General features: G+C 44.9%; 1 protein-coding gene and 1 non-coding gene across 13 annotated transcripts in view; both read right to left on the bottom strand.

The window, feature by feature from the left end:
- The window catches only part of RBFOX1 (RNA binding fox-1 homolog 1), a 1681944-nt gene that overhangs the window by 1211074 nt on the left and 444721 nt on the right, over nt 1–26149 (bottom strand). The gene's annotated exons all lie outside the window — the stretch shown is intronic.
- Nucleotides 18903–19006, bottom strand: LOC120859688. Its single transcript, XR_005720132.1, has one exon. It is a non-coding gene; the product is annotated as a U6 spliceosomal RNA (small nuclear RNA).

Here is a 26149-nt window from a genome sequence, read left to right as displayed (position 1 = left end):
ACTAGCCAAGGACTTCAAATAGGAGCTGGCTCATGCTGGCAAGTTTCTTGCTAAGAACTGGTACACAAAGAGTCAGTGATCTCGTCACATGGGTTTGGAGTGGACATTTCTGTGTCACTATCTGGATAAACGGACTCAAAGGAGTATTTCTCATGCCAGCATCTCAGGAGCAGGAAAAGATTCTTAGAGCTCTGGATGCAGTCTGGTCCTCTCTCTCTGACCCCAGAGGATGTTCTGTGGTGGAAGAGAGTAGTTTTCACTAGAAGGTCTCGATATGCAAAGATCAGGGTTCTTTCTCAGATACGACGTCCTCATGTTAGCCACCGTCTCCTTGCCTTCCTATGACCACACGATTCTGTGGAGGAAAAGTTTTCACTTAAATATGGGAGGGGGTACTATATATATAATACTAAAAAATGCATTTCTAATCAAAATGATCAAATTCCAGGGGATGAGAATGGAGAAAAGAAGAATGTTTGTTTTGCTCCCAAATGACTGGTGGTGAGTGATCAATATCATTACAACAAACACGCTGTCTTCCAGAGCCTTTTTTAGTGAAAAGGTGTCTTTTTCAATTCCATGAAAGCATTGGATTTTATTTAGGAACTGGGCACTGTGCAGTGTTTGGGTGCTAAAAATGAATAAGCTTCGTACTTGAGAATCTCTTACTCTGAAACTATAGACTCTTTTAAACATATACACCCAAAATAATCGTAACCACACAGCAGCAGGTATTGTTTGATGAGTGCTGTTAAGTGTTTTACAATCACTGTTGTATTATCTTTGTAACTATATGAGGTCAGTCTGAAGCCTATGTCTATTTCAAAGATGAGGAGACCGAGGCTTACTACTGCTTACTTAAAGTCACCCACTTGGTACCAGGTAGAGCTGAAATTTGAAGCCTGGAAGTTTAAATAAACAACTCAGGTGTTCCTGTAGAGGTTTATGAAAAGATTGCATAAACTCAATTTATTTGTGAGAATGAAGGAACATTTTGCAGAGCCGACATTTGAGCTAAGTATCAAAAGAGAGTGGAATTCGTCCAAGTAAAGCCTGGGATGGAAGGCGAGAGGCTTTGAGTTGCTGAAGGAGGCATTCCAGATAATGAAAACAGGACATACAAGTACACTGAAGAAAATACTGGCTGAGTATTATGACTGTGTGATCTAGAAAGGAATGGCACTAGTGGCAAAGAACTCGCCTGCCAAGGCAGGAGAAGTAAGAGATTCAGGTTCCATCCCTGGGTTGGGAAGATCCCCTGGAGAAGGAAATGGCAACCCACTCTAGTATTCTTGCCTGGAGAATCCCAAGGACAGAGGGGCTCAAAGATTCAGACATGAATGAAGCAACTTAGCACGCACCTATGCATTTGATCTTCTACCCTGCTCCTGGCACAAAGGTGCATAAATTCCTAAAACACTTGGAATTTCCTGTCATAGGAGCAATAAAGGTATCTTTTGTGATGTTAGTGAGGTGACTTTTGGAAAGCCTTTAGGCAATCTAAGAATGGGAACAGGCTGTCAGGGAAACCCAACACCTGATGAGAGGATTGGAACTTGGGGTACCTCAACTCCCAACCTCCAGGGAGGGAAGGGGGCTGGAGATCGAATCAACTGCCAATGATCAATGATTTAATCAATCACGACCATGTCACGTAGTGGTGTTGTTCAGTTTCTAAGTCGTGTCTGACTCTGCAATCCCATAGACTGTAGCCCGCCAGGCTCCTCTTTCTTCACTATCTTTGCTCAAATTCTTGTCCATTTAGTCAGTGACACTATCTAACCATCTCATCTTCTGCCACCCTCTTCTCTGGCCTTTAATCCTTTCCAGCATCAGGGTATTTTCCAATGAGTTGGATCTTTGTATCACGTAGCCAAAGTACTGAAGCTTTAGCTTCAGGAACACTCCTTCCAATGAGTATTCAGGGTTGATTTCCTTCAGGATTGCCTGGTTTGATCTCCTCGCAGTCCAAGGAACTCTCAAAAGTCTTCTCCGCTACCAGAATTCAAAAGCATCAATTCTTTGGCACTCAGCCTCCTGTATGACCCAACTCTCACATAATACAGAATAGGAAATGGCAACCAACTCCAGTATTCTTGCCTTGAAATTTCCATGGACAGAAGAGCCTCGGGGCTACAGTCCATGGGGTTGCAAAGAGCTGGACATGACTGAGCAACTGAGCAGACATACTCCTATAATAAGCCTCCGTAAAATGCCAAAGGACAAGGTTCAGAGAACTTCCTCGTTGTTGAACATGTGGAACGTGGGGAGGGGTGGCACCCGGAGGGGGCAGGTAAGCCCCAGATCCTTCCCCCAACCTTGCCCCGTGCTCCTCTCCCATCTGGATCTTCCTGAGTTATTATATCCTTTTACAAAGCAGAGATCTAGGAAGTAAAATGTTTCTGAGTCCTGTGAGCTGCTCTAGCAAGTTAATCAAGCTCACAGGTACTTCTGATTTACAGCCAGTCCGTCAGAAGCACATGGGACAAACTTGGACTTGAGATGGAATCTGAAGTTTGTGTAGTGGGGGTATGGTCTCTGGAACTGAGCCCTTCACCTGCGGAATCTGATGCTATCTCCAGGGAGGCAGAGTCAGAGTTGAGTTGCATTTTGGACACTCAGCTGGTGTCTGAGAGTTGCTTGGTGGCATGTGGGATGGCCTCACCCCACCACCCCCCCCACACACACACAAACATACGGAGCAGGGGAGGTTTTCAGAAATGTGATGAGAAAGCAGGTAGATTAAGGAGATGATGTGGTCTCAATCCTGTAGGCATGGGGAGTCACAGATATTGTTGTACAGCAGAAAGTAACACAACATTGTAAAGCAATTACCCTCCCCAAAAAACCGTAGTGGATGCTTTTGTTGAAGAAATGCACAGGTGAGCAGCTCTGTTCTCTTTGGCTGGTGAAGAAAAGTCTTTGGAGAAGACTTGGTCATTGTGAAATGGGATCAAAAGCCCATGGACTTCACGAGATGGACTCTTCCAGAAAGAGCTCAGTAGACTCTCTGGTTTCCTGCAGAATCAAGATATTTTCAACAAAAACATTCTGACTTCAAGTCCAGACACTGCTATACACAGAAAAGCCATGGGCAGAATTTGAATCATCACCTCTGGACAACGGCCTCTCAAAAAATTTTTCTGTCCTGATGTCCTATAGTGCATGTTCCTGATGCATCCTACCTGCAAATTACCAACGCTTCCACCTTTAATAAAGCTAAAGGTTTCTTTCTTCACCAGGAAGTCAGTCAATATTAAAATTCTCTCTTTCGTGCTGGTTCTCGCCAGGACAAATATCTCCGAGGACTATTCACAATGGACGCAATTTGACAATAATTATTCTCAGCAATGCTAGTTGGTCATTTCCATGGGCTCCTTGCCTCTGCAGGCGTGAACACTCATTTTGATTCCAAGACTGTATGTTTCTAAATTCCCCCACGTCAGCTCAGTGCCCAGGAAAACAGAAGGAAAATTTCCAGGTCTTTTTTTTTTTTTTGGATAAGATGTTCTCCACCTACCAAGAGGGACGTATTTCATCCTGATGATAGGAATTTGGAAAAGCACAGGGTGAACTTTAAAAAAAAAAAAAAAGGTTGCCTAGGGGAAGCCACATGGAATCAGGTTATACTGGCCTCTCTCTCTCTTCTTCTTGAAAAGCCCTTAAGGGGCTGGTACTGAAAACTTCAAAATCACAGTCTGCTCTCCTTCCTTCAACTTTCTCTTTGTCGGTCTTATGGGTAGTCCCTGGAACATGGACCGCTGTAACATTCAATCCACTGTAACACCAGCAAGAGTTCTGAACTTTGCCTCCAGTATCTACTCATGGCTAGGGCAAGAGGAGAAGGGGGTGAAAGAAGATGATATGGTTGGATGGTATCATCAACTCAATGGACATGAGCAAACTCTGGGAGATAGTGAAGGATGAGGAAGCCTAGTGGGCTACAGACCAAGGAGTTGCAGAGAGTCAGACAGGGCTTAGCAACTGAAGAAAAACTCACTCCCTCTAACCTCTGGGTCCCAGCTGCCTTTAACTTAGACAGTGCTTTACAAAAATTTACCCTTCAACTTCATCTTGCAGCTTGTGACAGGGCGGGAGAAAACAGCACATGGAAGGGCTCAGAGGACTCCTCGAATTTTACACCCCAAATTATCATCAATCAGCAACCAGTGAGCATTAAAAAGGACATGTCTTAATTTTTGTTTCTTTTTTTTTTTTTTGCACATGCAAAGCTTTTCCAGGGTGCCATGCTACTTAACAAATGACAGAAACCTTGAGCATCCCTGCCAGGCACTGGCAATGAATTGGTTTTTTGTTTTCTTTTTTCATAGGCTGGGAAAAAGAAGCAGAGATTTCTCTGGGCTCAGATTTGGAGTTTCTCCAACCTTTAAACTTTATTGCCCAACAGAGTATCCAACTGGTTTTGTGGGAGGGATAGAGACCATTAAAATTCATTTGGTACTACGTCTCCGGAGGAACCCGCGAGCTTTCATCCTTACTGACTTCTGCATCACATGAAATGCAATAGACTCTGATTTCGTAGGGAGTCAGTGAACCAATGAATGATAATAGCATGCTGTCATCTGTGCCTGCTGTCCCTCACCTGGTCCCCTCTGTGACCAAAAGCACGACTTTCTTAGGAAAGGGGTTCAGGCAGGTCAGGGACTCTGCGTGTTGTCCAGAACAAGAGCTGACTTGCATGAGGAAAGCGGGAGTCGGCTTCTGTGGCATGGCATGTGACCTTCCATGAACAAAAGCCGTTCAAATCTCAAAAACACTTCAACTTCAAGTTCCTGAAAAGCCGCTTTCAGACCTGCCTGCAGAATCCAATGATGGTTCCATTACGGTTGTTCAATGCCAGCCACATGAGACCAAGGGGCTAATAAAAAACAAACCTTTATAATGAGAATGAGAACACATGTGTTTCCACGTTCCTCTTCTCTGAAGTATGACAATCTCTAGGTCCTTTCATCATGCTAAGTTGCTGCAGTCGTGTCCAACTCTTTGCAGTCTTATGGACTGTAGCCCGCCAGGCTCCTCTGTCCAGGGGATTTTCCGGGCAAATGGAAAGTGGGTTGCCATGCCTTCCCCTCCAGAGGAATCTTCCCGACCCAGGGATCGAATCCACATCTCATTAAGTCTCCTATACTGGCAGGCAGGTTCCTTACCACTAGCACCTCCTGGAAAGCCTTTCATTATGGAGTCTTGCTAAGAGTGAATAGAGAAATAGGGAGTAGGAGTCAGAAGCTTTCTGTAACTGGGAGCATCCCCAAGAAAATTACAATCACACGTCTGCTTCCAGCATAGGAACAAGGGAGCCCCCAGCTCACGTAGCCAATTGTCTGAAGCTGGCTGGCCATCATCCGTGCGTTTCTCCCTCACCATCAGAGCCATAGTTTACTTCCCATTTCCTCAAATTCAGCTTTTACTAAATCTTAAGTCCCCTGGCCAGCCCCAGTGAAACCTTTTACCAGACCATGTGATTTCACTGGAAGACTCTCTCTCTATAAATATCTTGGAAACCTTCAAACACAAACAACATCTCTGTCACATTTTTGGAAGAAAATCAGTCGTTTCTCAAGGTCAATGGGAGACGTTAAAAATCTCATCCAAAAGGATGGTGCCATTTGGAATGCCATTCAAGTAAAATCTTGCAAAAGGGAAACTCTACACTCCTTAGTAATGAGAAACTGAGAAGTGAGGCATCTAAATTTAATAATATTAATGATAACAACTATGATCAGCATCTTTGTTATTCTCCTCCTCTTCTCCCCGCTCCTCCTCCTTATTGACAAATGTTTCTTTAAATTGAATTTGCACTTTAAAGTGTAACAAACATTTATTCTGTGAATCTAGTGAAAGAGTGCATGGTTTGAAGAATGAATGAATGTGAAGTGTGCTAGTGACCTTGACACTTTTTAAGATGAATAAGAAAGAGACAGGGGCTAGAGCAGAGTAAAGGAGAAACAGACCACAAAGAAAGAGGTCTTTGAGGTAGGCAGGCAGGGACCAGATGTTCTGAAAGCCTATGGACCACAGTCATTTTTGCTTTGGTTTGGTCTGGATTGTTTTTGTTATTTTTCTAAGCATTACAGGACAACATTGAAGAAGGGGAATAACTGAATTGATCTACAGAAGTTTTGGAAGATTTTTTTTCTTATTGTGGTTTAAATATATGTTTTTAATACATACACATACACATGCTGTTTTAGTTTAGTCACTAAGCTGCGACCGACTCTTTGCGACCCCATGGACTGCAGCACGCCAGGCTTCCCTGTCCTTCACTACGTCCCAGAGTTTGCACAAATTCATGCCATTGAGCCAGTGATGCCAAGTAACCAACTCATCCTCTGTTGTCCCCTTCTCCTCTTGCCCTCAATCTTTCGCAGCATCAAAGTCTTTTCCAATGAGTCATCTCTTTGCATCAGGTGGCTAAAGTACTGGTGCTTCAGCTTCAGCATCAGTCCTTCTGATGAATATTCAGGGTTGATTTCTGATATATATCTCAAACCTTCTTAACCACTTGTGAGCGTATGGTTCAGTTCTCTTAAGCCTATCTACATGGTTGTCAAACAGATCTCCAGAACGTGTCCATCTTGCAAAACTGAAGTCCCACACCAAGTAAATAAAAATATCCCTTTCTCTCTTTTCCCAGCCTCTGCTAACCATCATTCTCCTTCCTATTTTTATAAACTTGATAACTCTTAATAATTTGTCTAAGTGGGTTACTGCAGTATTTGTCTTTTTTGTGACCGGCTTATTTCACTTAATATAACATTCTCAAGGTTTATTTCTGTTGTAGCCCATGGAAAGATTTCCTTCCTTTTTGAGGCTGAGTAGTACCCCACTGAGAGTGAAAAAGTTGGCTTAAAGCTCAACATTCAGAAAACGAAGATCATGGCATCTGGTCCCATCACTTCATGGGAAATAGATGGGGAAACAGTGGAAACAGTGTCAGACTTTACCTTTTTGGGCTCCAAAATCACTGCAGATGGTGACTGCAGCCATGAAATTAAAAGACACTTACTCCTTGGAAGAAAAGTTATGACCAACCTAGATAGCATATTCAAAAGCAGAGACATTACTTTGCCAACAAAGATCCATCTAGTCAAGGCTATGGTTTTTCCTGTGGTCATGTATGGATGTGAGAGTTGGACTGTGAAGAAGGCTGAGCGCCGAAGAATTGATGCTTTTGAACTGTGGTGTTGGAGAAGACTCTTGAGAGTCCCTTGGACTGCAAGGAGATCCAACCAGTCCATTCTGAAGGAGATCAGCCCTGGGATTTCTTTGGAAGGAATGATGCTGAAGCTGAAACTCCAGTACTTTGGCCATCTCATGCGAAGAGTTGACTCATTGGAAAAGACTCTGATGGTGGGAGGGATTGGGGGCAGGAGGAGAAGGGGACGACAGAGGATGAGATGGCTGGATGGCATCAGCGACTCAATGGACGTGAGTTTGAGTGAACTCTGGGAGATGGTGATGGACAGGGAGGCCTAGAGTGCTGTGATTCACGGGGTCACAAAGAGTTGGACACGACTGAGCGACTCAACTGAACTGAACTGCAGTACCCTGCTGCACGTGGAGACCACATCTGTCTGTCCACTCATCCACCGATGGACACTTGGCTGCTGTGGATAGCCATAATGGCTGCTATTATGAACACAGGTGTGTAATGCATTTATGTTTTAAATAATGCTGGCTATTATATGGATAATGGCTTGGAGGAGGGCAAACACAGATCCTGAAGAGGCCAGGAGGGGGCTGCCACAGCCACAAAGGTGGCAGCAATGGTGGCTGGGACTACGCTTGGCTGTGCAAACAGCAGTGGGGGACAGCCATGCACCTCGGAAGTCAGGGCTAAATGACATGTGGACAGTTGAACAGAACAGACGAAAGAACGAAAAGATTCCAGTATGATGCCTATGACACAATGAGCCCAGTGCTTGACTTCCCTTCCCAGAGCAACCCTTCAGTAGAGATCAGCTGTGTATTACTCCTGTTATCGTTCAGTCCCTAAGTCCTGTCCCACCCTTTGCAACATTATGGACTGCAACATGCCAGGCTTCTCTGTCCTTCACTATCTCATGGAGTTTTCTCAAACTCATGTCTGCTGAGTCAGTGATGCTATCCACCTATCCCTTTCTCTGCCACCTCCTTAAACTTCTGCCTTCAATCTTTCCCAGCATCAGGGTCTTTCCCAATGAGTTGGCTCTTTGCATCAGGTGGTCAAAGTACTGGAGCTTCAGCTTCAGCATCAGTGCTTCCAAAGAGTATTCAGGGTGGATTTTTTTTAGGATTGACTGGTTTGATCTCTTTGCAGTCCAAGGAAATCTAAAGCGTCTTCTCTAGCACCACAGTTCAAAAGCATCGATTCTTCGGGTACCCTTTCTTTAGAACGTTTATCTCAGACGATAATTACAGTTTTTGTATTGTGGTTATTTGATGTCCCCCTGTCTAACTTCCTTTCTTAACCTTACCACACTGTATATTTCAGGGTTACAGATTCCTTGCTGGTTTTCACTCAACATTTTTAACACCGACACAAATACTTAGTAGGGTCTTGATATATTTGAAACAAATGAAAAAGAGAGTTAGCAGGACTATTCATCTCCAGGAATTATTTTCCTGTGCATTAAATAAAGAATCCTTTCAGAAAGCCATTTTTTCCTAGTCATCAATTTGTGTATTTTTAGATTCTTTTTATAAACTGAGCTCAATTGAGTTATGCATGTCAGAGTGAGAATGAGTATCTGCAAGCTTCATGAGTCTGCTATTGATGGTGACATACTGAAAGTGACAAGTATATAAAAGTGATTGACAGTCAACAGCTTAAAAGAATACTTCAAACCCATCCACCGAGCAAGAAGCCTCAAAATCAGAGCAGAATCCCCAAGTCCAGTGAAGACAAAAACAATTTGAGTGGACTTTGCTTTCCAAATAGAAATACCGACTTGAAACACTTCCTTTTGCTTTTGGACAATAAAGTTTGCGAGTCTGCAATCAAATGCATGTAAATGGAATTTTCAGAAAACTAACATGGCAGCAGGAGAATGCAGCCTTAGGATCGCTCACAGTCATCCATCTATCTACTATTGGGAACTTTTAAAGCTCAGTGTATCTAAAAAGTAGGCGAGGCAGGTCTCAGGCTTACTTCTGCCTGCCTGTCTTCTTAAGCCCTCTGCACTGTTAATTGAGCACCATTTAGTTTATCATTAAAGAAGAAACCACAGAACATCCCTTATTCTACCACAGCTCTCATAATCTGTGCCTCCACCAGCCAGTGAAAGCATAAACTGGTGCCCACAGGACTGGGAAAACTAATGTATGAGGTTCTCAAGTGATCTCTAAAATAAGCCAGCTGATGTGTCAGGACAGAGGAGTGTGAAGTCGAAGCTGGAGGCACCAGCATCCTCGATCCAAAGCAAATAGATTCCCAACAGGAGGGCTATGAGGAAGCTCAGAATTAGCCACACTTGTCAGAACACCGTTGGTGTAGGCCCCGTCCGCCAGGTGTGCACAGCTCCCCTGAGATATGTGGACTCTTATCTTGAGGATGCTCAGTGTCACTAGAGGCATGTAACTACCCTCCCTCTGGGCTGACATTACACTTGAAAGAAAAAGAGAAACTCTTTTAGCGTCACTGCTTAAACTCTGAAAGATAAGGAGGATGATCAGGTATAAAGTAAATAGAAGGCTGCACTTATGAAAGGAGAGACTACAGGTTTGGACTTAATGAAGTGAAGTGAAAGCGAAAGTCGCTCAGTCCTGTCTGATTCTTTGTGACCCCATGGACTAAACAGTCCATGGAATTCTCCAGGCCAGAATACTGGAGTGGGTAGCCTTTCCCTTCTCCAAGGAATCTTCCCAACCCAAGGATAGAACCCAGGTCTCCCACACTTTAGGCGGATTCTTTACTAGCTGAGTCACAAGGGAAGTCCAAGAATACTAGAATGGGTAGCCTATCCCTTCTCCAGCAGATTTTCCCCACTCAGGAATCGAACCTGGGTCTCCTGCATTGCAAGCAGGTTCTTTAACAGCTGAGTTATTAGGGAAGCCCTTATTTTCTGGGAAGTCCCTTATCATTGCACTTAATGGTAAAGGATAATTTTAGGAGGACTTCCCAGGTGGCTCAGTGGTAAAGAATTTGCCTGCTAACTTAGGAGACCCAGGTTCGATCCCTGGTTCAGGAAGATTCCCTGGAGAAGGCAAGGGCAACCCACTCCAGTATTCTTGCCTGAAGAATTCCATGGACAGAGGAGCCTGGTGGGCTACAGACCACAGAGTTGCAAAGAGTCTGACACGACTGAAAGACTAAATAACAACAATTTTAGCTGGAAGACCTAGCTTACAGAAAGACCTCCTCATAGGATGTCGTTCCCTTCAGTGAATGATTTGCTTCCAAGAGGGATGCAGTGGATTGCAAATATGGCCACAAACTTACCTCAGCCCTGTTTGCACACACCTTTCCAAGGAGAGCTCTTGGTTTCTTCCCTTACTATCTGTCTCTCCATTCCTTGACCCTGAGGTTGGCTTGACTCACTGTTGGTGAATATAACGCAAGCAGAGGCTGGAAACTGCTTGTGAGTTAAGCTTTGCCTTCTTACTGCACTTGGAACTGAGATGGATGAATCTAGAGTCTATCATACAAAGTGAAGTAAGTGAAGGAAGTGAAAAACAAATACCATACATTAATGCATACGCATGGAATCTAGAAAGATGGTGCTGATGAACCTGTTTAGATAGGGCAGGAATGGAGACACGGACATACGAGAATGGAGTGTGGACTCAAAGGGGGAAGGAGAGGGTGAGACGACCTGAGGGAGTAGCAGTGGCATATACACGCTGCTGCTGCTGCTGCTGAGTCGCATCCAACTCTGTGCGAACCCATAGACGGCAGCCCACCAGGCTCCCCCATCCATGGGATTCTCCAGGCAAGAACACTGGAGTGGGTTGCCATTGCCTTCTCCAAATATACACACTGCTGCTGCTGCTGAGATGCGTCAGTCACGTCCGACTCTGTGTGACCCCATAGACGGCAGCCCACCAGGCTCCCCCATCCATGGGATTCTCCAGGCAAGAACACTGGAGTGGGATGCCATTGCCTTCTCCAAATACACACACTACCATGTGTGAAATAGATGGTTAGTGGGAAGTTGCTGAATAGCACAAGGAGCTCAGCTGGGTGCTCTGTGATGAACTAGAGGGGTGGGATGGGGGGTGTGTGAGATGGAGGTTCTAGAGGGAGGGGATATATGTATACCTATGACTGATTCACTCTGCTGATCAGCAGAAATTAACACAGTGATGTAAAGCAATTACACTCCAATTAAAAAGAAACTTGCTCCAGGTTCTCAGTGGTGGGGTTAAGATCTGAGCTTCTCATCATGCCTCTGGTTCAGAAGCCTCTCAGGCTTCTGCTAGAACTTCCCTGGTTGCTCAGATGATAAAGACTCCACCTGCAATGCGGGAGACGAGGTTCGATCCCTGAGTCGGGAAGATTTCCCTGGAGAAGGGCATGGCAACCCATCCCAGTGTTCTTGCCTGGAGAATCCCATGGACAGAGGACCCTGGTGGACTACAGTCCATGGGGTCGCAAAGAGTCAAACACAACTGAAGCTACTGAGCACACACACAGAACTTCACAGGGCTGGGGGTATAGGCCGTGAAGAGGAATGGTAGGCAGGACGGGGATTCTGATGTCAACTTTCTCTGGGGTCACAGTTGATCTGGGTCCCGATAGGTACATATGCACAACATCCCATGGGTTAGAAACCTCCAATAGAAGCATTTGATCTTCCTGTGTCCTCTCACCACCTGAGGTCAGTGCCTAAAGAACAAGCAAGGTCATGCTTAAGCTCTAATAGGTAATATCCTGTTAAGGAGGGAATAACCCTACCCACTTTCAGGAATCAAGGGAACCAGGGCTCCATCCCTCTGAGCCCTCAAGGTCAAGGACGCACCTTCCCTCAGCTAGAAGGGAAATTTCTCTGTCTTGTTCACCATTATCTCTGCAGCATCTACAGGGATCTACAGGATCTCTAGCAATCATTTAGTGAGTCTATGAGTGAGTGAATCTAGTGCTCAGTCGTCTCCAACTCTCTGCGACCCCATGGACTGTAGCCCTCCAGGCTCCTCTGTCCATGGGATTCTCCAGGCAAGAACACTGCTGTGGGTAGCCATTCATTTCTCCAGGGGATTTTTCCAACCCAGGGATCGAACCTGGGTCTCCTGCATTGGCAGAGAGGTTCTTTACAACTGAGCCACCAGGGAATTGAATTCAGAGGAGAAGGCAAGTCCAAAGAGGGCTGGGAGATGCAAGAAGAACTCATTGTATCAATAAAGAGCCTCAGAGGAAGAACCATTTGATTTAGCAGCTTACAAAGGTATACGGCTCTTTCCCTGATGGTCCAGGGGCTAAGATCCTGCACTCCCAATGCAGGGGGCCCAGCTTCCAACCCTGGCCAGGGAACTGGATCCCACATGCTGCAACTAGGAGTTTTTACACACCACACCTAAAGACCCTTCACGCTGCAACCAAGATCCCAAATGCCGCAAGGAAGATTAAAGAACCTGTGTGCCACAACTAAGACCCAGCACAGCCAGATAAATAAATATACTTTTAACACCAATACAGTATACTAACACATATATATGGAATTTAGGAAGATGGCAATGATGACTCTGTATGCAGGACAGCAAAAAAGACACAGATGTGTATAGCGGACTTTTGGACTCAGAGGGAGAGGGAGAGGGTGTGATGATTTGGGAGAATGGCATTGAAACATGTATAATATCATGTAAGAATCGAAATGCCAGTCTATGTCTGATGCAGGATATGACACGCTTGGGGCTGACGCGCGGGGATGACCCAGAGAGATGTTGTGGGGAGGGGGGTGGGAGGAGGGTTCATGTTTGGGAACGCATGTACACCTGTGGTGGATTCATGTCAATCTATGCCAAAACCAATACAGAATTGTAAAGTAAAAATTAAAAATAAATAAATTAATTAAAAAAATAAATAAATAAAGAGAATATGAAAAGGGGTACCTGGCACCCAGAATAGAACCCAGTAAACATCTATGAAGCGAATGTATGTCCTAGAGTGAGATTCAAGGACTTTGATAAATGGAGCTCTTAAGAACTTTTAAAGATTTTTTTTTAATTTAAAGTCTTTGGGCCTTCCAAGATGGCTCTAGTGGTAAAGAACCCACCTGCCAAAGCAGGAAACATAAGAGACATGGGTTCGGTTCCTGGGTGGGGAGGATCCCCTGGAGGAAGGCATGGCAACCCACTCCAGTATTCTTGCCTGGAGAACAGCATGGACACAGGAGCCTGGTGGGCTTCAGTCCATAAAGTCACACAGAGCTGGACACGACTGAAGGGGCTTAGCATGTAGACTTGGTATGGATGCTATCAGTTCAGTTCAGTTCAGTCACTTAGTCGTGTCCGACTCTTTGCAGCCCCATGAATCGCAGCACGCCAGGCCTCCCTGTCCATCACCGTCTCCCAGAGTTCACTCAGACTCACCTCCATCGAGTCAGTGGTGCCATTCAGCCATCTCACCCTCTGTCGTCCCCTTCTCCTCCTGCCCCCAATCCCTCCCAGCATCAAAGTCTTTTCCAATGAGTCAGCTCTTCGCATGAGGTGGCCAAGGAACTGGTGTTTCAGCTTTAGCATCATTCCTTCCAAAGAAATCCCAGGGCTGATCTCCTTCAGAATGGACTGGTTGGATCTCCTTGCAGTCCAAGGGACTCTCAAGAATCCTCTCCAACATCACAGTTCAAAAGCATCAATTCTTTGGCACTCAGCCTCCTTCACCATCCAACTCTCAGATCCATACATGACTACTGGAAAAACCATAGCCTTGACTAGACGGACCTCTGTTGGCAGAGTAATGTCTCTGCTTTTAAATATGCTGTCTAGGTTGGTCATAACTTTTCTTCCAAGGAGTAAGCGTCTTTTAATTTCATGGCTGCAGTCACCATCTGCAGTGATCTTGGAGCCCCCAAAAATAAAGTCTGACACTGTTTCCACTGTTTCCCCATCTATTTCCCATGAAGTGATGGGACCGGATGCCATGATCTTCATTTTCTGAATGTTGAGCTTTAAGCCAACTTTTTCACTCTCCTCTTTCACTTTCATCAAGAGGCTTTTGAGTTCCTCTTCACTTTCTGCCATAAGGGTGGTGTCATCTGCATATCTGAGGTTATTGATATTTCTCCTGGCAATCTTGATTCCAGCTTGTGTTTCTTCCAGTCCAGCGTTTCTCATGATGTACTCTGCATAGAAGTTAAATAAGCAGGGTGACAATATACAGCCTTGAGGTACTCCTTTTCCTATTTGGAACCAGTCTGTTGTTCCATGTCCAGCTCTAACTGTTAGTTTTAAGTCATCCTATGGATGCTATAGGATGACTTAAAACTATCATATAAGCATTTATCAATTACCCTCCAGTGAAAGGAGCTTTCAGTGCATGTGTGTGCACATGTGCGCACATGCACTCTGAAATCAGAGGGTAATCTTCTTACAGGAAGTTCCACTAAGTTCCTAGCTATTTTGCCAACCAGGAAAAGGATGCAAGACTCTGGCTTTATAGGCTCAGAGTGACAATCAGAGAAGTTCTGTTCTTCAAGCAGATGATTTAAGAAGACTCGACGTGACTCAACGAGTTCTAGAAAATGTGCCAGAACAGACTTTCAAGGAGGGCTCTCGCCCCTTGTTTTAAAAGGAGGATGCCATCATTCATAAGGTGTGCGATGGAGCGCTGCTCCAAGTCGGTGGTGGGGCTTTTCTGTAAGAGGCATCCCGAGAAAAGGTGGAAGTCCTCCCAGTGGCGGCAGACGCACATCCAGGAAGCCCTTCGCCAAGCCTAGCTCGCTCCTGCAAGGTCCTTGCCCTCACCGCCTCCTTCTCCCCCAGCGCCTTTGTAATCGAAGCGGGTGACAACTTCATTCAGCTCTTAGCAACAACAGGAGGGATCGATTCCCCGAGAATGCCCTAATGACTGGAGACTGGGACACAGACCATAAATGGGGACTTTCTGATTCCAAGTGAAATTATAGTTTGCCCTGCGAGATTGCACAATAAATCAGGGGAAAAACCAGCCAACATAGGACTCTGGGGTCACTGAAGTGATGTTGACACATTACAATAATGAGAACTTGAAACACCTCCTGCCCTATTGATTTTTAAGCTGCATCGTTCCCACTGCAGAAGATTACAAGTCTCTGTCTTTGGAATCATGGCTCACGCGGGAGATGCTGATGAAAAATACACCCAATCCAATCAAAATGAAAAGCTTACTTGTACTTATTACAAATCTAATACCATTGTCCCTTAGCCGGATGATAGGCACTTAACCTACAATGGGGAAAAAAAAAAAAACATTTTTTTTCTTTTAATTAAAATTTTTCATACCTTTTTTTTTTTTTAACACACAGCTCTTTGCTATGACTATACAGGAAAAAGGAACCAAAGAAAACAGGCACAATAGCTCAATTAGCACATAAAGGGCAATTTCTTCATGCTTTTCTAATTCCAGGGTAGCTTTCAAATTCCCTGAATCACCATATCATTTGGGAGAATGGAAAATCATGTACTAACAACCAACTTATTTCCTCGTCAATAGGAAAAGATGTATTCCACCCGCGTTTAGCGTCCACAGTAAACAAAGACTGCCTTGCTGATCTTTCCTTTTTCCCTGAAAAGTGCTCCATGGAGCTAAATAAACACAGTTGTGGAAGGCCAACTGGTGACATAAGTTAATTACTGACCTGTCACACAATCGGAGAATGGTAATAATTTATTTTCACTGTTGCATTAACCGTAAGCTGCGTTTTGCCAATGGAGAGCACTGGGGAAAAGGACTCTGGAACATTGCTGCCGCCGTAAACCCTAAACGAGGTTGTAACAATATTTTAGAGGGGAGGCTAGATACAACGGTGTCACTGCTCTCCCTAGGCATAACTCAGAAAATAATTACCCACATTTCTCGGCTTTAGGAGAGAAGAAACTAGTGAGTAGGAATAACACGCTTTCCTCTAATAGGGTTCTGAAAGCATCATCCAGTTATTAGATAAAATTATGACTCGGGTTTACCAGGATGCAACAGATAATAAATATTCTGGCATAATCCAATAGGATCATACATTCTCTGAAAACATTTATCAAGGTCCTAACATGGCCCAGGCATTGTGTTAGCGATTAATTACACATTGTTCACCTGTTCTCTGTCTCCATGAAGTTTATAGCCCATCATTATCACCTGATTGTCGAGACGGAAACCCACAGGCAAAACCCATGGGTCTAAAAGGAATTCTTATAGAAGAAACCCTCCTGTCCCACTGAGAGAGTTGACTGAAATAAATGAATGGTGTTTAGAAGCTAACTGGTCTTTTCTCTCAGCTACCCTGATTGTTTTTCTTCACTTGATCTGATGTGAAATCTTGCTCTTTTGGAAAATATATATCCCTGCTTACAGATGAATCTATTTGCAGGGCAGAAAGAGAAATGCAGGCATACAGACAGAGATGTGGACACAGGGGAGGAAGAGGGGGGGTTGACAAATCGGGAGAACAGGATTGACATATATATGTTACCAGGTGTAAAACAGATAGTGGGCTTCCCTGGTGGCTCAGATGGTAGAGAATCTGCCTGTGATGCAGGAGACCTGGGTCTGATCCCTGGGTGGGGAAGATCCCCTGGAGAAGGGAATGGTTACCCACTCCAGGATGCTTCCCTGGAGAATTCCATGGACAGAGGAGCCTGGTGAGCTACAGTCCATGGGGTCCCAAAGAGTCAGACATGACTGAGCAACTCACACACACACACACACACACACACACACACACACACAGGGAAGCTGCTGTGTAGCACAGGGAGCTCGGAGCAGTGCTCTGTGATGACCTACAGGGGTGCGATTGGATGGGGATTGGAAGGTTCTAGAGGGAGGGGATATATGTATACATAAAGCCAGTTCACTTCCTTATACAGCAGAAACTAACACAACGTGGAAAGCAATTACACTCCAATTTTTAAAAATCCCCCTAAATCCTACTATATCATGAATTTTATCAGCCTGGGAGCAACTAACCAGAAACTGTCTTCTCTTGACATGGCTACCGTTGGGACCTAGGTTCTTACATATGCTGTCAATCCATTTATTAATAGGACTGCAAGCAGGTGAATGATCTAAGACACTTTTTCACACGAGTTGGTAGAAAATAGTTCAAAATTGATATAAAGGAGGGATCTGGGGGGGTTGGGGTGGTTAACCAGTATGATCTTCTTCTGCTGTAGCATTCTCAAGAGCTGTTCATCTGTCTCCACATCAAATTCCTTCTGCAAGCTTCCCCATGGGGTTCACTTAACTTTACTCACAGAGTTAAAAAGTAGCTGAGAGGGGGCTTCCCTGGAGGCAATGCAGGAGACACAGGTTCGATCCCTGATCTAGGAAGATCCCACCTGCCACGGAGAAGCTAAGCCCGTGCACGGCAACTACTGAGCCTGTGCTCTAGAGCCCGGGAGCCCCAAGCACTGAGCCCACGTACTGCAAATACTGAAGCCCTCACGCCCGAGAGCCTGAGCTCTGCAGCGAGAGAGGTCACAGAGGTGAGACGCCCACGCCCTGCAACGAGAGAGGTCACCGAGGTGAGACGCCCATGCCCTGCAACAAGAGAGGTCACCGGGGTGAGACGCCCACGCCCTGCAACAAGAGAGGTCACTGAGGTGAGACGCCCACGCCCTGCAACGAGAGAGGTCACCGTGAGACGCCCATGCCCTGCAACTCGAGAGTAGCCCCTGCTCGTCACAACTAGAGACGAGCCAGCACAGCAAGGAAGACCCAACATATCCAAAAATAAATAAATAAAATAAATTATAAAAAATTTAAAAAGTCGCCAAGAGGGGGCTTCCCTGATGGCTCAGTGGTTTTTTTTTTTTTTTTTTTTTTTTAATATCTGCTTGTCATTGAAGGAGGGACAGGTTCGATCCCCGATGTGAGACGATTCCACATGCCTCAGAGCAAATCAGCCTGTGGGCCACCACTATCGAGACTGTGCTCTGCAACAAGAGAAGCTACCGCATTGAGAAGCCCATGTACCCCAAGTAGAGAGTAGGCCCCGCTCGTTACAACTAGAGAAAAGCCCACACAGCTAGGAAGATCCAAAACAGCCAAAAATAAACAAGTTATTTATTTTTTTTTAAGTAGCTGAGAGGGACTTCCCCGGCCGTCCAGTGGTTAAGACTCCACACTGTCAATGCAGGCGGTGTGGGTTCCATCACTGGTTGGGGAACTGAGATCCCACAGGCTGCCTGGTGTGGCAAAATAAAATAAAAAGGAAGAAGTAGCTGAGAACTGAAGCTTGCAGAGGCCACGCCGCGACAGTCTGCCCTATTTTGACTGACATGTTCCAGCTGATATCACCATCAGAAGAACTGGTCTGCAAGGCAGTGAACAAGCTTCTCCTATTTTACTAACGTCAGTTATAAGACACAGTGGTGAAGCATTCCATTTATGGACCAAGCCTGCCCGTGGTCAGATCCAGGGTTTGCCCATCATGAGCTGTGCAACCTTGGGGGAATCACCCTCTCGAAAACGGTTCCCTCATCTATGAAACGAAGACAGTGAGGGGCCCCACCAGGGAAGAGGCTTAGGAGGCTGAAATAAGCCAGGCGAGGCACAGTGCCCCTTACATGCTTGTCAGGTCTGATCCTCACTGCATGTTAGCCATGGTGTTCCTCCCAAGAGCAACGGGCCCCAACTCAGAGACATTCGCTTTGAGTTTTCTGAGCTCAGTTCAGCAAGCGGCATTAGGGTATCGCAACAGTTTTAGAGGACTGTGCCGATATCCTCATGTTCAAGTGGGCAGCCGCAATGGGTGTGCATCTGATTGTTTCTGCATTAGCAAGACCACACCATGTGTATGAGAAGTTAGATCCCTGTGCAGGGGCCATGCTAATCTTCTCTGTCTCATTTCCATTTTAGTACACGTGGGCATAAACCCTGAAGAAACCATAATTGAAAAAGACACACGTACCCCCAATAGTCACTGCAGCACTGTTTACAGTGGTCAGGATGTGTAAGCAACCTAGCTGTTCATCGACAGATGAATAGATAAAGAAGTTCTGGTACATATATTCAATGGAATATTCAGTTCAGTTCAGTCTCTTAGTCGTGTCTGACTCTTTGCGACCCTAGGAATCACAGCACGCCAGGCCTCTCTGTCCATCACCAACGGAATACTACTCAGTCTTAAAAAGGAATGCATTTGAGTCAGTTCTAATGAGGTGGATAAACCCAGAGCCTATTACAGAGAGTGAGGTAAGTCAGAAAAACAAATATTGTATATTAACACATATATATGGAATCTAGAAAAATAGTACTGATGAACCCATTTGTAGGGCAGCAGTGGAGATGCAGACATAGAGAAAAGACTTATGGACACACAGGGGTGGTTAGGAAGGAAAATGTGGGACCGGTTGAGAGAATGGCATTGAAACATACCATTGTCATATATGGATGTGAGAGTTGGACTGGAAAGAAAGCTGAGTGCTGAAGAATTGATGCTTTTGAACTGTGGTGCTGGAGAAGACTCTTGAGAGTCCCTTGGACTGCAAGGAGATCCAACCGGTCCATCCTAAAGAAAATCAGTCCTGAATTGGAAGGACTGATGCTGAAGCTGAAACTCCAGTACTTTGGCCACCTGATGCGAAGAACTGACTCATAGAAAAGACCCTAATGGTGGGAAAGATTGAAGGCAGGAAGAGAAGGGGATAACAGAGAATGAGATGGTTGGATGGTATCACTGACTCAATGGACATGAGTCTGAGTAAACTCTGGGAGTTGGTGATGGACAGGGAGGCCTGGCGTGCTGCAGTCCATGGGGTAGCAAAGAGTCGGACACGACTAAGCAACTGAACTGAACTGAACTGATACACATTACCATATGTAAAAGAGATAGCGGGTGGGAATTTGCTGTATGATGCAGGGAGCTCAAATCTGGTGCTCTGTGACAACCTAGAGGGGTGGGATGGGGTGGGAGGTGGGAGGGAGCTTCCAGAGGGAGGGGACATATGTATACCTATGGCTGATTCAAATTGATGAACAGCAGAAATCAACACAATATTGTAAAGCAATTATCCTCCAGTTAAAAATAATTTTTTTTTTAACAAAAGAAGAAGAAGTTAGGCCCGGAGAAACAGCTGTAACTCTTCTGAAACACAATTTCAGCAACACGCAAGTCTAGCACGCAGCAGGTTCCCAATGCAGTAGCCCAAAGAATGACAAAAAGTCAAAACACAAGAGGGAAGAGATGGATGTATACGTATAGCTGATTCACGTCGTTGTACAGCAGAAACTAACACAACGTTATAACACAACTATCCTCCAATTTTTAAAAAAGTTAACACACGTGTGGAAAACCAAGATGAAATAAAGACCCGAAAATCAGACGATACCACTACTTCCTCTCCGAGAGATTCCTGCCGCCATGTACGGTGCAGATCCAGTCTAAATTTACAGGACAGGAGTGAAATGGCAAGTGTCATCTATAACTGCCTCTTTATAAATACCACTGCCAGGGGCCATGCCTCCCCAAATCCCCTGGCCATTTTCGACAAGACACCCCAGTGTAGCACATAGCTTTCTTGTTAACATTCCATGGAATCTTTCCCTAAACATACGCTTGTTCTTGCCTTCCACATTTCGTCCTGTCACTGCAACAGATGGCTTTACACTGCAGCATATGAAAATATTAAATACTTTATAAGCCTGGTGGAAATATGAAATGCCTCCAGAGGATGGAAAGCCGCATGATTCATGTAAAGTGGCCACGTGAGATTCTGTTAGAAACAAGTACCTTTAAGTTGTGTTGTCGAGGAGATGTGGGGCCATCAATTCCACATCTTCACTGAAGGGAGACAAATGACCGGGGGCTCAGCTTTCGGTGAGACAGATCTGGGCCACACGGAAAGGCAGAACATACCGCCAGTGAGAGCTGTGAAATATCACAGCGTGTAACCAAGGGAGGATTGTGAAATCGACTTCTTCGAGATCTAAAAGCCAGAAGAAACCTCCATCTGTTTGAGATGGTCGAATAAAGCAAGCTTAGCTCACAGCATTGAGTTGAGAGGCGGTCAAGTCAGCTAGCCATTGTCCTATACCCACAAATCCACGTGTCCTTTCTTTGCAGGGACAGTTTGATAGATGCTGACCCAAGCCGATGCCACCTCATCCCACCCAGAAGCGTTGACCCACAGATCTGGGAGTAAGGTTCACATCACTGCTGGTGCTTCAAATGAGGGATTCTCAAGCCAGCCTGCCTAACTCTCAGTGCCACGGATTGTAGCGATATGGCAAGGGATTGAGTGTTTTCTGTTTGACTCTTTATCTATAAGTGGGGGTGATGGTGGTACCTACCTCCTAAGGATGCTGTGAGGACAAGTGAGTTAGTACACACAACAGGCTTGGTATATAGACTGGCATAAGGTGGATACTGCATAAATGCTGGATACTCTCCATATTTAGTCCTCTGCTTATGTAGAAATAAACATTCAGATGTGGGTAAGATTTTATATCTTTCCTTTGACTGGTGTGTGTGACTGGCACTCACTTCCAATAGGGACAGCGTGTTAATGTTTTCTGTAATCTGTATGGATGTGAGAGTTGGACCATGAAGAAGACTGAGATCCAAAGAATTGATGCTTTTGAACTGTGGTGCTGGAGAAGACTCTTGAGAGTCTCTTGGGAAGCAAGGAGATCAAACCAGTCCATCCTAAAGGAGATCAGCCCTGAATATTCATTGGAAGGACTGAGGCTGAAGTTGAAGTTGCAATACTTTGGCCACCTTTTCATTGGAAAAGACCCTGATGCTGGGAAAGATTGAGGGCAGGAGGAGAGTGGGGCGACAGAGGATGAGACGGTTGGATAACATCACTGACTCAATGGACATGAGTTTGAACAAACTCTGGGAGTTGGTGAAGGACAGGGAAGCCTGGAGTGCTGCAATCCATGGGGTCACAAAGAGTCAGACAGCACTGACCATTTGAACATACAATGTGTATGAATCAAAAATTGCCAAAGCCTTCTTCTTGGTATTTGTCTCAGAGCAGTGAGACTCAGGCTCACACTAAAACATGCCCAGCAATGTTCACAGCAGCTGTTATTTGTGAGAGCCAAACATGGCCCAGATGTCCTTCAATAGGTGAGTGGTTAAACAGACCATGGCACACAGCAGGTACAGTGGGGTATTACTGAGTGGTGAGAAAGAACAAACGACTGGTGGACTCGGTCATTCAGATAAAACTCCAGGGAATGATGGTGCTGGAGTTACCAATCCCAAAAGGTTAAACATGATACATACATGCAATGGAATATTACACAGCCATTAAAAAGAATGGAATAATTTGATCTGCAGCAACAGTGATAAACCTAGAGACTGTCATAATGAGTGCATTAAGCCATACAGAGAAAGAGAAATATTGGATGATGCTACTTACATGTGGAATTTAAAAAGCAATGAGACAAATGAACTTATTTACAAAATAGACTCACAGACTTAGAGAACAAGCTTATGGTTGCTGGGAGAAAAGGATGAGGAAAGGATGGTCAGGGAGTTTGGGATGGACAGGAACCCACTGCTATATTTAAATGGATAACCAGCACGGACCTACTGTGTAGCACAGGGAACTCTGCTCAATGTTATGTGACAGTCTGGATGGGAGGGGCATTTGGGGGAGAATGGATACATGTATACGCATGGGTGAGTCACTTTGCTATTCACCTGAAACTGTGACAACATTGTTAATCGGCTATATCCCAATGTAAAATAAAAAGTTGAAAAAATAAATTTGTGTGATCTCACTTCTATGACGTGTTTGAAATGACAGGGTTTTAGAAGCGGAGAACAGAGCAGTGTGGACAGAGGCTACTAGGGATCGGAGTGGGTGTTGGTGAGCAGAGGTGGATGTGATTATCAACAGGAATCTTAGGATGGACGTACTCAGTATCTCATCTGTGGTGGTGGAGCCCCAAACCTATGCTCACAATAAATTTGTGTAGAATGAAGCACACACATACAAATGAGCACAAGGCATTCTGGGAAAATCTGAGCAGTATCAGTGGGTTGCACCGTGGCAACATCAATATCTCAGATGTGACGTGATACATAGTTTTGCAAAATATTCCCATGGCAGGGGAGAAACAGGGTAAAGCCTACAAAAGATCTCTCTGTATTACTTCTCCCAACTGCATGTGAATCTAGTAAACCAGAATCTACTAAACAAAAGTTTCAAAGCTAAAGCCTAAATGGAGGTGCAGAGTCAAGATTTTCAATACACGGGGGTGATGGCCACCCTCCTCTATTTCCCAGAATGAAGGAAACACTGCTCAGTGAGCTGCCCTGCATCTCTGTGGACGCAATGCAAAAGTACTTAATAAATACAAAGATTTCTTTTTTCTATTTAATGATGCCGACGTTGCAGTGCTTAGCTCTAGGTTTTGTGTATTCAGTCAGCACCTTTAAAAGGCATGGAGGTCCACCGAGTGGAGTGCCCAGGTTTCTGAACCAATCTGAACAGCGCCAGCCTTTCTCTGAAGTGTTTTATTATTCCAAGTCGGGCCTACTGCATCTCCCAAGGTATGAAGTTCAGTTCGAGATAAAAATATTTTATCTGCCCTTACAGCAAATTGAAAGGCTATAGAAGGGGTTTTGTTATTGCAGTGTTTTCATAAATATATAGTAAACATCTTTCACAGTGGGAAACTCAGCACAAAATACAATTTTCATACACAGCCATTCATGCGGCTAGCACAGGAAGATGAAATGACCCAGAGATGAATAAAAAAATAATAGTATACAACTTTGAGCGGCCCACAGTCCCCGACAGACACACACAGCCGGGAGGATAAAGATCATGATTTTGCCGTGCCTCCGATGAATGACAACGGTCTGCAGCACCTGGGGAATTTCGTTTTCCTCTGTGGCCAAACCATTAGGCTTAAAAAAGTAGCTTTGTCATTTTCAGAAATTTGCCAGCAGCCAATCACCCTATTTCAGAGCACAAAACAACCCCAAATCTTAGCCAGGCTATAATTTTTAACTCGAGCGATTTTTAGGCTTACCTCCTTTTAAGTCTCTCTTACACACATTTTCAAAGCAATTTGGGTTGCCTGTGTCCAACACAGGATATCTAGGTTGACATCTAAGTGGATGGACATCAGCTTGGGCATGAGGGGTCCATCAGAGCTTGTTTGCAAAAATGGAAGCTCTTTTTTGCTTTTTGTTTTGTAACTGAAGTGTATTTAATTATCAAAGTAGAGGATGTTTGTTGAAGATCAAAAGGAATCAAAGTATAATCTTTTTAACAGCTTCATTGAGGTACAATTTTTAAATAATTTCATTTATTTATAATTCTTTTTTGGCCGTGCTGGGTCTTCGTTGCTGCGTGGGCTACTCTTAGCAACACGCTGTGCTGCGGTGTTGTGGTGTTGGGGGCTTCTCGATGTGGGGGCTTCTCTTGTTGCGGAGCTTGGGCTCCAGGGTGCCCGGGCTTCGCTGCTTGAGGCTCACAGGCTGCGGAGTTGTGGCTCCTGGGCCGTAGGGCATAGACAGGCTCAGTAGTTGCGGCACATGTGCTTAGTTCTGCAGCATGTGGGATCTTCCCGGGCCAGGGAAGGAACCCGTGTCTCCCGGGTTGCTTGGTGGACTCTTTATCACTAAGCCACCAGGGAGTCCCTGAGGTACACCTGATAGACAAAAACCCCTGCACATCTCATGCGGACAACGCGACGAGTTTGGATACAGACTCACAGGTCTATATATCACACACGTGGATGGATGGTGTATCATACATCCATCTGCATGATACCATCACCACAACCAAGGTGACAGACACACTCATGACCTCCAAACGTTTCCTTGTGTCCTGTGTGTTATAAGAACACTTAACCATGGGATCCATCTACCCTCTTAAGCAACTGTTAAGAGCGCCATACCATGTTGCTAACCACAGGCATGAGGGTGCACGGCAGGTCTCTAGAACAGATTCATCTTGCATAAGTTTAAAAGCAAAACTCGGGTTCCTCTCCTGCTCCCTTCTCAGTCAAGCTCCACAGAAACCACAAAGGTCACCCTCCTTCTCAATCCCTCAGTTATCTGTTGCAATTTCATCCTGTATAGACAAATACAGTGTGTGTGTATGTGTGTGTGTGTTTTCAAAAATGTATTTATTTATTTATTGGTGTGCTGGGTCTTCACTGCTATGCACAGACTTTCTCGAGTTGCAGCGTGCGGGGGCTACCCTCCAGATGTTGTGCATAGGATTCTCATTGCGGCCGCTTCTCTTGCTGCAGCAGAGGGGCTCAGTAGCGGTGGGGCATGAGCTTAGTTGCTCTTCAGCACGTGGACTCTTCCCTGATCAGGGATTGAACCCGTGTCCCCTGCATTGGCAGGAGGATTCTTAACCATCGGACCATCAGGGAAGTCCCAAGTGTGTTTACTCAGAGTTTTCCTAACACAGGTCTGGCTCTTATACTCTTCCCCTAGTCCTGCAGACACCATCTCAGGCCCATGAAGATCCTCTTCACTCCTTGAATGCTTCCTGGCTTCTTACCCTCCATCATTAGGCATTTTGTTTGCTCCAATTTTTCTTCCTTCTCTGCTCCAGTTGAGCAATTTGCACCTTTGCAAACTTGAAAAGTGAAAGTGAAAATACATAAACCCAAGAGTTGGACATGCTGGGCAAATGAATATGCACTTTGTTTTTAAATAAGAATTTCTAAATTGTCTTCCATAGAAAAATGTACCATTCCACATTCTCTCTGACATTCTGCAAAATGCCTATGTCATCAAATACAATGATTTCCAATATGATATGTGAATAATTGATATATACAGGTGAAACTTTCCACATATGTATACAAAGCACATGTATATGTATATGTGAACATGTTTTCATTTATTTATTGGTATTTATATTTACTGTTATGAAAACTACATGCATACTCTTCACCAATCTTCATTCTGAGTCATTAGTTGGTCAGTCTATGTATCCATCCATCCACCTATCCACCCACTCATCCATCTATCCATCATCCACCCATCCACCCATCCACCCACCCACACATCTATCCATCCATCCACCCATCCAC

Source organism: Oryx dammah, unplaced genomic scaffold, assembly GCF_014754425.2.
Source record: "Oryx dammah isolate SB20612 unplaced genomic scaffold, SCBI_Odam_1.1 HiC_scaffold_2, whole genome shotgun sequence".
NCBI classification, from domain to species: Eukaryota; Metazoa; Chordata; class Mammalia; order Artiodactyla; family Bovidae; genus Oryx; species Oryx dammah.
Note: the sequence above shows the minus strand (reverse complement) of the source record. Positions and strands in the feature narration are given on the sequence as shown.